This window comes from Danaus plexippus (genome assembly GCF_018135715.1).
Source record: "Danaus plexippus chromosome 13 unlocalized genomic scaffold, MEX_DaPlex mxdp_15, whole genome shotgun sequence".
In the NCBI taxonomy this organism is placed as follows: Eukaryota; Metazoa; Arthropoda; class Insecta; order Lepidoptera; family Nymphalidae; genus Danaus; species Danaus plexippus.
The window spans coordinates 1,197,084-1,209,215 of NW_026869849.1; the positions used below are offsets into that span (position 1 = coordinate 1,197,084).

The window sequence follows — 12,132 nt, forward strand, 5'->3', positions numbered from 1 at the left end:
AATTCAATTTAGTACGAATATTATTTTACAAAATTTTATTCAGAAAATTTTATATTTACAACTGCAACTTAATTAAAGTAACTATTTCAGTGAAATAGCATTCGTTGTGTTCGTTATAGAATTAATCTGTTCATAAATATTCTTGAATGTTGTATTGGCGTTCTATTGAATAGAAGTCTCGATATTCTGATATAAAAAAGTGTCAGCTTTGGCGTGTATTATAAAATGGTAAGATATATTTTCGTGGTGTAACGTCAAAGTTTTAACAGCGTATCGAGCTCTCTGTTTACGTTTTATCTCAATCGTAATTTGTTTTTATGATGCTATACAGATCGCATAAGAAACTACAGAATCCTCGTCTTTGAGCATTTCTCTCGATAGGGAAAAGTTCTTAGACAGCTGATATTAAACGCTTTGTTGTTCGTTCGGTTTAAATTTCCTTTTCATAGCATCTAGCACCCTATCTTTGACTCAAATACATTTCTTTAAATGTTGTATTTTAAAAGTGGCGTTGTATCAATTTACTTGAAATCATCGAACCATCGTTTTCACACGTTGTTTGTGTTGTAGCTGATGTCCAATTAATTTCGGTCTGATTTCTTAACGCTTCGTTTAGTTTATACAGAGTGTTTACAGCGAGATAATCGAAATATTATTTTTATTTCGATAGCCCTTAGTGTACCGTACTGTACTGTATGTCAAATATATATTTCTCTAGAAATACAGTGATTGTTGTGTAAAAAAAGGTTGAAATAAGATTTGTATTTATTTGTGATCGAAGTAAAGATAATTATAGGAAAATTTCATACCTTCAAAGCTACCAAGGCTGGCTTAGTAATTTTTTTCTCTAATCCGTGATAATTAGTTGATGTTCTTAAATATTTTAATGACTAGATTATGTTTATAAAATAGTTTTTAAAATATCTTCTGATACCTCGTATTTGTGTGGGAGTTTTATTAAAATTTAAAATCCCTATTTCTAAGTGTCATAAAAAAATAGGTATTGCTTTTTTTATTACACCTCTCAGACAGTAAATTTAAACGATTATTTATTTCCATATAGCTTCTGTTTTTTTGTTACAATGATAATGAATTACAAGTTTATGTTTTGAAGTCCAATAAAATAAAGTATGTGAAAAATACTTTAAATGAAAACTCATACCTTTATACTAGTTTCGAGCTCGTCTTCTTTACATCGTACGTGTTCGTTTAAAGTATAAATAATTTAGTGTCTAATTGCTTCCAGTTTAAACTTTTCAAAATAATTGTTATAGTAGTTGTTTTTACAAAAATGAAAGCTGTGGTTTGTATTTTCGTTTATTTCTAATTACTACGTCATTATACAGTTCGTGAAACCAGCTGGCTCTTTGTATCGGGACAGTTTAACGCCTCATTGTAAACTAGTAGACCCATAGCTTTGTACTCGTGTAACGAAATACGTCACATGTGACGATAATTTCAGTTAATTGGACTGTATCGCTGAAAGTTTTAATGAATCAAATATACCCAAAAGATGACAATATGTTGTCTTAACTGAGAATGTTTGTGAATGTTATACGAGAGATCATTTATACGACATCTGTATAAGGATAATGTTTGACATATTCAATGTTTATCTGTAGTTTTGTATTGATGAACAAATCAATTATTACCTTGATTTTTGGTTTTTATAAAGCGCGGAAAAGCCTAAAATTTTTTCAATCCCTATATTTCTATATTTTCAAATCTTATTAATATTGGCTGGTTACTTTAGCTTCAATTATTATGAATAAATTTATTATCATTCTTAATAGGACTGATAACAATTTTGTTAAGGTGACGTAAAAATATAAGTATATAATTATCAGGACCAGCTATAATATTCATGACAAAAACTTCAATCTGAATAAATTTAAAACATAATTTGTGTACAATAGGAAAGAAAAAATGTAAATTTTATTGAAACTGATGATATTTCGAACTTGTGGACAAAAATTATTACAATAATAGCAAGTATTTGAAATATATATGTATATAATTATCTGTTCTACGTTTTCAACTTTGCCTTTTTTTCTTGTACTAAAATTATTAATAATTCACATTTAATTCTAGTATGATGTCCGCAAACGGCTTGAAGGTGGACGCGAGGTCTCATTGCACGACGCCCTCGGAGAGAAATGTACCTCAACTAGTGTCGGTCAAAGTTGGTTGTTTCAGCATCAACCCTGCTTCCATGTAAGTAATCATCATTTAGTATTTAACTATATAATACATATTTTATTTTAGCTAGAACCCAAGAAGTGACATTCTATTATCGACTATTAATACTCTATTTTTTTATTATTATGATTTTGTTTGAAATATTAGAATTTAAATAAAAACTTATTTTAATAATGAAAACTTTCAATGAGGGCTGAATAAATTATATTATGAACATTTGCCTTTCGATGGATAATGGAAAGAATAAGGAATAAAAGATATTACAAGATAAATAAAAATAAACAAAATTACGCAATAAATTAAAAATATCAGTTTCTTGTTAATAAATTTTTGATTTCTCACAAAATATGGAGATCTAAAAAATTGCCGGAGTTGCCAAATTCTAAATATGTATTTATAAAAATAAAATACCATTATGAGCAAGTATTGAACACTGTTTCTTCTTCTTTTATAAAGTTATTCAACATTTAATTTTGATAAAAACTGGTCAAGTCAAATCTAACCTATGTTAACATCTTATCATTTTAAATAACAGCAATTATTATTGGTATCACACTTTGGTTCGTTTGAATTTTAAGTCGTGGAGTTTTGGAGTCGTGGTGGCCTGAAGGTTAAAAGGTCCGCCTCTCATACGTGACGGTTTGAAACCTGGCAAGTACCAATGTGATTTTTTCCGAGTCATATGTACTTTCTAAGAGTATTTAGACACCACTGATTGACGGTTAAGGAAAACATCGTGAGAAAACCTGATCTTATATTCAAATTATAAGATGGAAATCGCCAACCCGTCTTGAGCAAGCGTGGTGATTAATGCTCTAACCTTCTCCATGTGAGAAGAGGCCTTTCTTCAGCAGTGGGCTTTAATAGGCTGATTTTGATGTTGTTGAATTTTAAGTCGTATAGCGTTTGTGAGCTTCTCGGGCTTTGGGCTCGCGTGACAATAGTTATACCTCGCTCGCCCCCGCGTACAAGAGCAACCAGCATTAAGAGTTGAACCAGCATTTTGAAATTAGTCAAAAGACACATATATCGGTAACAATAAGACATCGCTATTGCCTTGACCATTGTTAACCATACATATTCGACTTTCTTTTAAAGAGCAAGGAGTTCGAACTAACAAATTTATATCTTTAAATATTATTTCTTATTTTCAAACGAACTCAGAAAAGCGAGCGTTGGTCACTGAACTTTGTTATTTTATTGAGCCATGGAATATAAACGGGCTTTTAGGCATAAACCAACCGACCCGCAAAATTTTAACGAAATCCGCTATCGCTTATAATTTTGTACCATTCGTCAGAGCGTGAAGTTGATTGACTGTGGCGGCGATGGTTAGATGTTTAGCGCGTATTACAAGTTTTTTGTATGGGGAAACTACTTATTTTTTTGTACTTTTAAATTTAATGTTTTCCTACGCTTACACACAATTACCGTGCTGAATAACAAATTTCAGCCTTCTAGCTAATCTGGAAGTTGGTTAGATTTAGGCACTATGTGTCAATCAATCAGTGCTAAAATTAACGAATTTTCGGCCTTCATATCTTTATAACCATTAGAGCTGGCTGCCTGAAACTTGGGATCTTACATGTCCTTATCTTGATCACTAAACAGACTTAGTTTTATGTGTTTACGGTGAAGTGGTTTTGAGTTAGAAGGGTCAAAAGTGGCACCGAGTGGTTCATGTCATGATACACTCCGCGTTGGCTAGCCAGTTGCTTCGCTTGAACTTGGCTGGACACACTGCCGGCTATCTAGATACACTTGAACGCAATTGCTGTTTGTAACAATCATTGAATTTGGTCCGCAATTTCTAATTGGTTCCAATTATATTTCAAGCTCATTATTTCTTTATGTTTGTTGTTTGAGCTAATACTTTCATTAAAATTTGATTAGATGTTTTTTCTTTGTTTATTAGGGAAGATAAAATTTAAATAAAGAATACATAGTTATAAAGATTTTCTAATGGGCCTCTGTGGAAAGTTATCAAGTGTATTAATTAACGGTACATCTTGAACTCACCAAGGCTTGTGTAAATTATTGGTATATATCATAAATAGTTTAGGAATCGAGTTCTGCAGTTTTAATTCATGAATAAGATAATTATTGCCCGCTTCTTCATACATGTGAACTTCGGTATTAGGTTCAGAGAGAAATATATACGTTAAAATAAAAGTTATGATTACCAACCGGATGCGAAAACTATATATCTGTATCGTGGGACTAGACACAATGCAATAGTTATGCTGCGATCCCGCGGAAACTGCAATTAATTCGAGAATATATTGTAGGCTTTGTGTAATTTTGATGTCTAAGCTACGTGACTGCAAAGTTATGTCAAAATCAACAACATCAACAACAAATACAGGTACACCAAATAAATCCTTAGATATAAACAGCCATGCATCCATGCAATCATGCATCATGCATCATGCATCATGCCCAACGAAGAGTTCTAAATGAACGTAAAATACAGTTTAAAAGTTTGAGTACCGAAATATTATGATTGTTGTGGCATAAACATTATAGACAGTTTGAGATTTTAAAGGAACCTACGTATATAGTTGTCATTTTACTCTTTGCGTTCCAAAACGTTAAACAAATCCTAAACGAACGGATTCCTGAACATTTAATAAACCACCGCTCAATTTAAGACATGTTTTCTTTTTGCTTGATGCTAGGGCATGGATTCTGAAACCCGACAGCTTATCTCTTTGTTGTGAAATGTGATTACTATATAATAATTTCTTTATCAAAAGATAACAAGAAAATTTGGTCCAAAATAAATTTTGTTAAAGAAATTACTTACCATTCACACAAGAAACGTTTTGCTTCCCACACCAGTTTACAAGTCTCATCTTTAATAATACCAATTATAAGGTCTAACCTATTTATGTTATAAATAATTTTTCATTATATTAAAAGAACTTCTTGAAGACTACGGCGCTATTCTTCAAACCACTGAAAAGACCTTACATAGTCTGTCGCCTGAATGTCGTGGGAATTAGCACGTATAGAAATCCTACACTCTTTTATTACGTTACATTCCCATTTAAATTTAAACTCTAATTTGTTCCCAAGAAAGCTGATATTTCTCTGTATTTCATTAATTCCCTTGGCATTAGCAGACCATTTGAAGTTATTGAAAGAAAGTGCGGATTTATTTATATTAAAATCCAAATATCCCCGAAAAAATATTTTTGTTGTGAATAATTTATTTGGATGAAACTCCTGTGGTGAAAGTACTTTGAAATTTTGTCGTGTATTAAATATCTTATAAGTAACTTTTCTTTTTTTTTAAATGAAAAGATTTTTTGCTTATTAAATAATGACATATAAATTATAATTTAATAAAAGCTACATAAAAAATCTAAATAAAAAAAAATAATATAAAAATACATTTTGTTGATTGAGTGGGAGATTTAGCCAAAGGCATTTTAAATTGGTTTTATAGGTATCTACTATGTCAAGAAAATCAGAAAATGTTCTGTGTGTAAGTCCCACATTTACATTCTTATTTGGACGCAACGTGCAAAGGATACATTGATACAAATCTATGCTATAGACGTTGGCATCTTCATTCCTTTGCGCCATTGAGGTGCACTTTGAATAAATTTCAATCTAATATATTTTATTGTGACAGAAAACTCAAATTTATCGCTTATACATTCGTGACTCGCTGACTTACACTTTGATCGCTATATTATGAGAGCACTTACGGAGTAATACCTGTAATTGTTACTAACTGCCAAGTTTTATATTATAAATTTTTGGAATACAATTTTTTGATCATCATTTTAATCTTTTTCTAGGTAGAGTTTATACTCAGTGTACAGATAATATATATGTATGTAGGATGGTTCAGTCTCACTAACACCCTATGTCACATAAGGCTGGAGTGGACCAAAACACTCCTCTTCTACGATTAAATGGCTAACGTTATCGATAGTCTCCTCTATCATGTAAGCTTAAGAATTTCATTCGAACATTTATTGATATATCTACAACAAATGATAAGTAATGCATCGAACTAGCATTTTTTTCGGAGTCGGTTCAAACTGCGCTTTGCTTATATTACTCATCAAACCTTATTTTGTCGACAGGCGCGGTCGAAGGATATTTTTATTACAAATGGTGGTGCTGTGCTTCGTGCCGCACGCTGCACTGATATTGCAGAATTGCTCAATTATGGCTCAACTTTCACAGACTTTTGACTCATCGTTGTTTTTGAATGACGAGGTAAGAGATCGATACTTTCCTTTAAACACAAGCTTATGTTATGGTAACAGAAGTAACTAAATATTATTGGATTAGTAATATATTGATTTTATTTTAAGACAAATTATGTTAAACATTTTTTAATGTAACCACTTAACGTTTCGGCTTACTCGTGAAGTAATCCTGACTTTAAGGATTATAACTCTATTATTTTGTAGTAAGTTTTAAGCCTTGTTTGTTCATTGCTTTGGGCTTTTTATTTTGCACCATTTTATTTCTTTAAATGATTGTATTATTTATATATCAAAATCTCCTGAAATCTGAATTATGAACATATAATCCATCGTTGCATGTTAAATAATATGAGTGGTGATATTATATGTAAGTTTGTGATTCCAAAACAAGAAAATGATGTCAGCTGTAATGCTACGATTATATTTCAAAGATCTAAACAGCCGAAGAAAGATTCGAACTTTTCTCATAAGTTGTAAATTATAATTATGTTAATTAACGAAATATTTTTTTTTGATAAGTTAATCAAATCACTTCAGAAGACTTCTGTTAATTGTAAATAAAGACAATCGCATTTTTGCGGCTGCGCTTATTTTTGTTCGTACATTTTTGTTACGAGGTTCACGTATTAATTAAATTTCAAAAACCCATATTCCTCAGTTCGTATTCTGATATTTGATCCACATCTGATATCTCATTATATATCCTTCATACAGGGCTTTTATCCTTTTATCTATTGGATAAAATATTTTACATGACTAAGTTGTTGAAAACTAATAAAAAGTAATAATTTATTTATATATAGTTACAGCTAAATATATATATATATATATATATATATATATATATATATATATATAGATTGATTTTTTTAATTACAAGCTACGAAATAAAAAATTGTGTTTGTTTTTCTTTGTAATTGACATCACACGTATCCTATTATTTAAATGGTTTTTTTTATTCCACAATTACAATAAAACTAATACGTCAGGGAGTACGTAGTTTTTGAAATAATAATATACGCGTAGTAATCCGACAAATATTAGTTTCATTTAAATAAATACTCGCGATAGTAATACTTCTCGTTTGATTGAACCGTGTTTGTTACGGAACGGTTATATGATTCAAAAGGCGCATTTCCGGTTCATAAATAAGTAACAATTCCCGTATAAATTTCAGTCAGTTTAATTTCAATTTAAATTAACAGGGCACACCAATTGATGTTTATATTAATTTAACATAATCATCGTAATTATAAAGATATACGAGTCATTATTGTCCTTAACACTTTGTTTTTAATTTATTTGTACCTATTTAGTTAAAGATATCTTCTGTTATTTTAATTCAGAGGTATTTAGCAACATTCATCAAGAGGGCTATATGTCTATGACATTTAAAATTATAGTCTATCTACGGAACTAATGTTCCTCTTATAAATTACTTGAAATCCGTCAAACATTCACGATACATTCATGATCTATTACAATGCAAATTAACCCTCAGCGGTATCTCACACAATAGTAACAGACAAGTTGTATTTATATGGTTCGCTATTTAATATTAAAACAAATAATATCAGTAGAAATTTATGTATTCTTAAACTAGAAAATAAATACATAATATAAATTCTACTAAATGGATATGTGACAGTAACTTTTATAAAGAGCAACATAAGGAGATGGTCGAACTCGAAAAGATATCCGGAAGTTTTCATTCAATGTACTTCTTAATTGACAATTTTTAAAGTCTAAAAGGATTTGTTTTTTTAAGTTTTACGTTAAGTAAATTTGGAGTAGGATAACAGTTTTCGTTGCTGCTATACTTACTTTATTGAAATACATAGATTCTATCTCAGTGTACTTATAGAACTCTCAAACGCAATGTTCTTGTATGCCTCCGAACGGGATATAAGTTAATTTTATAAATAATAAAACACTGCCGTGGTACAACATCTAGATGATGTACACCCGAACTCCATATAAAAACACTACCCGAGTATCATATAAATGTGGCACGCTTCAGCGTCATATAAATACACTACTCACGAGTGTCGTATAAATTCCCTACGCATGAGCGGCATATGTATACCGCTACAAACGATTGTCATATATATGCATTACATTCTAACCTCTAATTATTATTAATTTAACAATCACGAGCGTTACTACTAAATTAATAAGAGGTTAGTCTATCTATATGATGAGTCTATGTCATGTCTTTTTTATCTACATATAAATAACACAGACTAAATAAAACAAATAAAAACGTTGACTTCTTCAAAATATTCCAAGATTTTAGTGCGAATGAAGCCATAGCGTACAAAAAAATAGACTAAACTCTTTTAAATGCATTAAACATACGTAATAAAGTACGCAATTCCATTTCACAGGCATTATTTTAATATGAGAAGATGCGACTAGACAGCTTTTATCATAAAGATTTTCAGTTGTATTCCTATCATAATCAATTTTCTGTCTTTCAAATGATATATATTTCTTCATCTGCCGTATTTCGAATGTAATCCGAATTGGATCCAAGTTCATATAGGGCGTTGCTCTTTAATGTAATGTCATATAAATAAATATAAAACATAACCTAACAATTTGTTTATTTTAGTTTTAGACTCTAACTTTTGACTAGCATTGTTTATTATCTCTTTATATTCTCTGATATTATAAACATGATAATAAGTTCGTATAACATATTATACATATATGTATTTATACTGCGTTTTTTTTAATTCGATTCGTTAATATATTTAAAAAAAGAATTTAGGGAAGGGAGTCCTTACACGTGAGGGCGTTCGAAAAATTGCTGAGTTCAATTCAAAGGTATTGTGAAACGTTTGACAAATAATCATATATTAGTAACAAATGATGATAGAAAAAACGCCGATCAAAAACACGTATATATTATAAGTACCTTAAATTATAATAAATATTATTTACGTTTTTTTTTTCACGATAGCTAACATGCCAATTATTACTTTTCCTCCTCTAATTCAGAATATAACAAAAAAGTTACTGGCATTAAATTTTTTTTAATACCATTTGGTACACTACAGTTATTTCTATATATAGGGATTATTTATATATTTACTACATATGAACGTTTTTAGAAGTGTCAGCTTTTAGTATGGCTGGCTGATTACAACAATACAAAGGAAATAAAATTAATATTTTTCCAATTTATTAAGCGTAGTAGGCGTACGTACGCGTACTTTGATCTCATGATATAAACGAAATATATTAGGATCAGTTTATTTGAAAATTTACGTTTTAAAAAAAATATTTCACTTATATTTATTTGAAAGAAATTAATGTCGAAGTTATGATATATGAATTGTGATCTATAATGAATCGTATGATATTTAAAAAGAATATTTATAGGAAAATAAGTAAGTGAGATGGAAGAATATTAAACATGAGGGATTTGGGAACCATATATTCGAGTTGGCAATTATTAATAGGACACGAGTATGTAGTGTAAAGAGCTATCTTTATCTAATGGAACACATTTAATAAGGCTTTGAATTCAACTAATTAAACCACAATCTCGTACATAACAGTCTAACAAACTTTACTGACGAATATAATTACACAATGTTGAAATGTGTATTGTTTACTAATAGTTACAGCTGAAACTAAAAAATATTATCTGGCTTTATAAAGAATGATTTGTGGATATACTCAAAATAATAAAAATACTTTTAAATGTTAATAACACTTATTTGTTATTAAGAGAAAGTTTTAATATCCAAATAATATCTTTGGAAATGTTCAGATTTTTAATGAACATTTTTGTGATAAAACATATATATATTTTTTAAGTTTAATGTTACATGCATATTTTAAAACTTCGTTTTTATATATCCTTTAAAAGTAATTTTTTTTAGTGTATGTTATTCTGTTTGCGGACTTGGAAACAGATCGTATAAAGTTATTAGACGAGTCCAGGGTTACGCCACTCAAGGTACTTGGAAGATAAGTGTAATTTAGCCCTTACAGCTATATCTCACCATGGACAAGGCTTCGTCTGTTTTTATTTAATTAAACTCCAAAATAATCACGACATGGAGATAACTTTGAAACGCGATAAAGTATAACAAGTTTTAACATTAAAAGATAGTTTTCCTGAACTTACGATACACGTGTTTGACAATAGTTTTCACACGATTGAATGTGAATACTGCATAGACGTTCATTTTACGAAGTTAATAGGAAATAGGTTGGGTTATAAAATTTTAAGAATTATTAAAGTTTCGTCGCTCAATGTTGCTGGTTAATATATATATAAGGTAGTATAGTAGTTTTAGTTTACGACGTCCTCTAATGTCATTATATTTTATGCTTCATGACGTCCTGAAGAATCATTAAAACAAGGTCTGTTTTACTTTTAATATATAATAATTTCGACAAAATTTAATTATTACAAAAAATCGTAAATTAGTTTTTGGCTGATTGTAACTTAATCACACGAGAAGTACTGAACGGATTTTTACAATTTAACATTATGTTTTACTTTACGTTTTTTTTATTTTAGCCCGACATTTTGACCGCTATAACAGGGAGATAAACGTCCTTGTCACTGAAGACGGACAAGAATTGTAAGACGTATATATTTAACTGTAATATAAATGAATAGTTTACAATAGTTTGTTTCATCTCTCCATTTGAGTATCTAACGAGGTAAAAAGGGTAGTAAAATGAGATCAAGTATAATTGATCATAAAGAATTCGTAATAAAAACATATAAGAAATAATAAAAAGGAAAACGGAACATTTCTTTCTATATAAGTCTTCTATAATCACAGATTTTGATCTACGTGTGTATGATGAGATTTCAAACATTGTTATTGAGATTTAACGCTCGTAACTTTGAAACAAACCGAGCAATGATTCTTTAGTAAATAAAAATATCAGAAGTACTTTGTTTGTTAAAGTGTTAAAGTTCAATGAGATCCTTGCCAAGAAGAAGTCAAACATAGCTTTGTTAATATTCTTATAACTTCAATAACACATCTATATTGTGCAATCCGTGTAATGACCTAAAAGCGGTAAAGCTTTGTAACTGGGTCACAAATAATGGGCCACGTGAGTCTAAAATATTTGTCTGCGTACTCGTATCTATATATTACAGCCGTTAAATATACCAAGTAGTCATAAAATTATTGTTAACCCCGTTTTATCCATAGCTGATATAATTGTTTTGATACCTGTGTAGAATTCTACTATGACGATTCTTTCGTTTTCTTTGTACTATCTTTATGATGATCTCGTAATAATCTGTTCTAATTGAATTGTCTTAAGTTTTGGTAAGATCTTTGATAACAGATTAATTATAGTTAATTAAGAATAATAGACGTAATGGTTTATTAATAATAGACATAATGATGATACGATTTTTAATACAGTTAAGACACATTAAAGCTTCCTTTAGAAAAAAGTTCTACCGATCCTAAGTCTACTTTGTAACCCAATAGCATAGTGTTTTTCTTAAAATTCACAGTTCACAGACAAACAGTCATTTAGAAATCCAAATCGTTTTAAATCAATATGATAGTATCAATTTCATCCAACTTGCAGAAAAAGCAAAATTTTATTAAACTGAATCTTTACTGTCTGGTCGTTATACTTGTGTATAACTGTTCTGGAAGTGGTCGCTTTTATCGGACAAAGCAATCTCTTGACAATAGTGGAATGCTAT

General features: G+C 29.8%; 1 protein-coding gene across 2 annotated transcripts in view; it reads left to right on the forward strand.

The window, feature by feature from the left end:
- The window catches only part of LOC116770040 (atrial natriuretic peptide receptor 1-like), a 33,634-nt gene that overhangs the window by 3,888 nt on the left and 17,614 nt on the right, over positions 1 to 12,132 (forward strand). For both annotated transcript variants that reach the window (XM_061527875.1, XM_061527877.1), the window contains exons 2-3: positions 2,092 to 2,214; positions 6,300 to 6,435. The gene's annotated coding sequence lies outside the window, so the exon portion shown is untranslated. The remainder of the gene's footprint in view (positions 1 to 2,091; positions 2,215 to 6,299; positions 6,436 to 12,132) is intronic.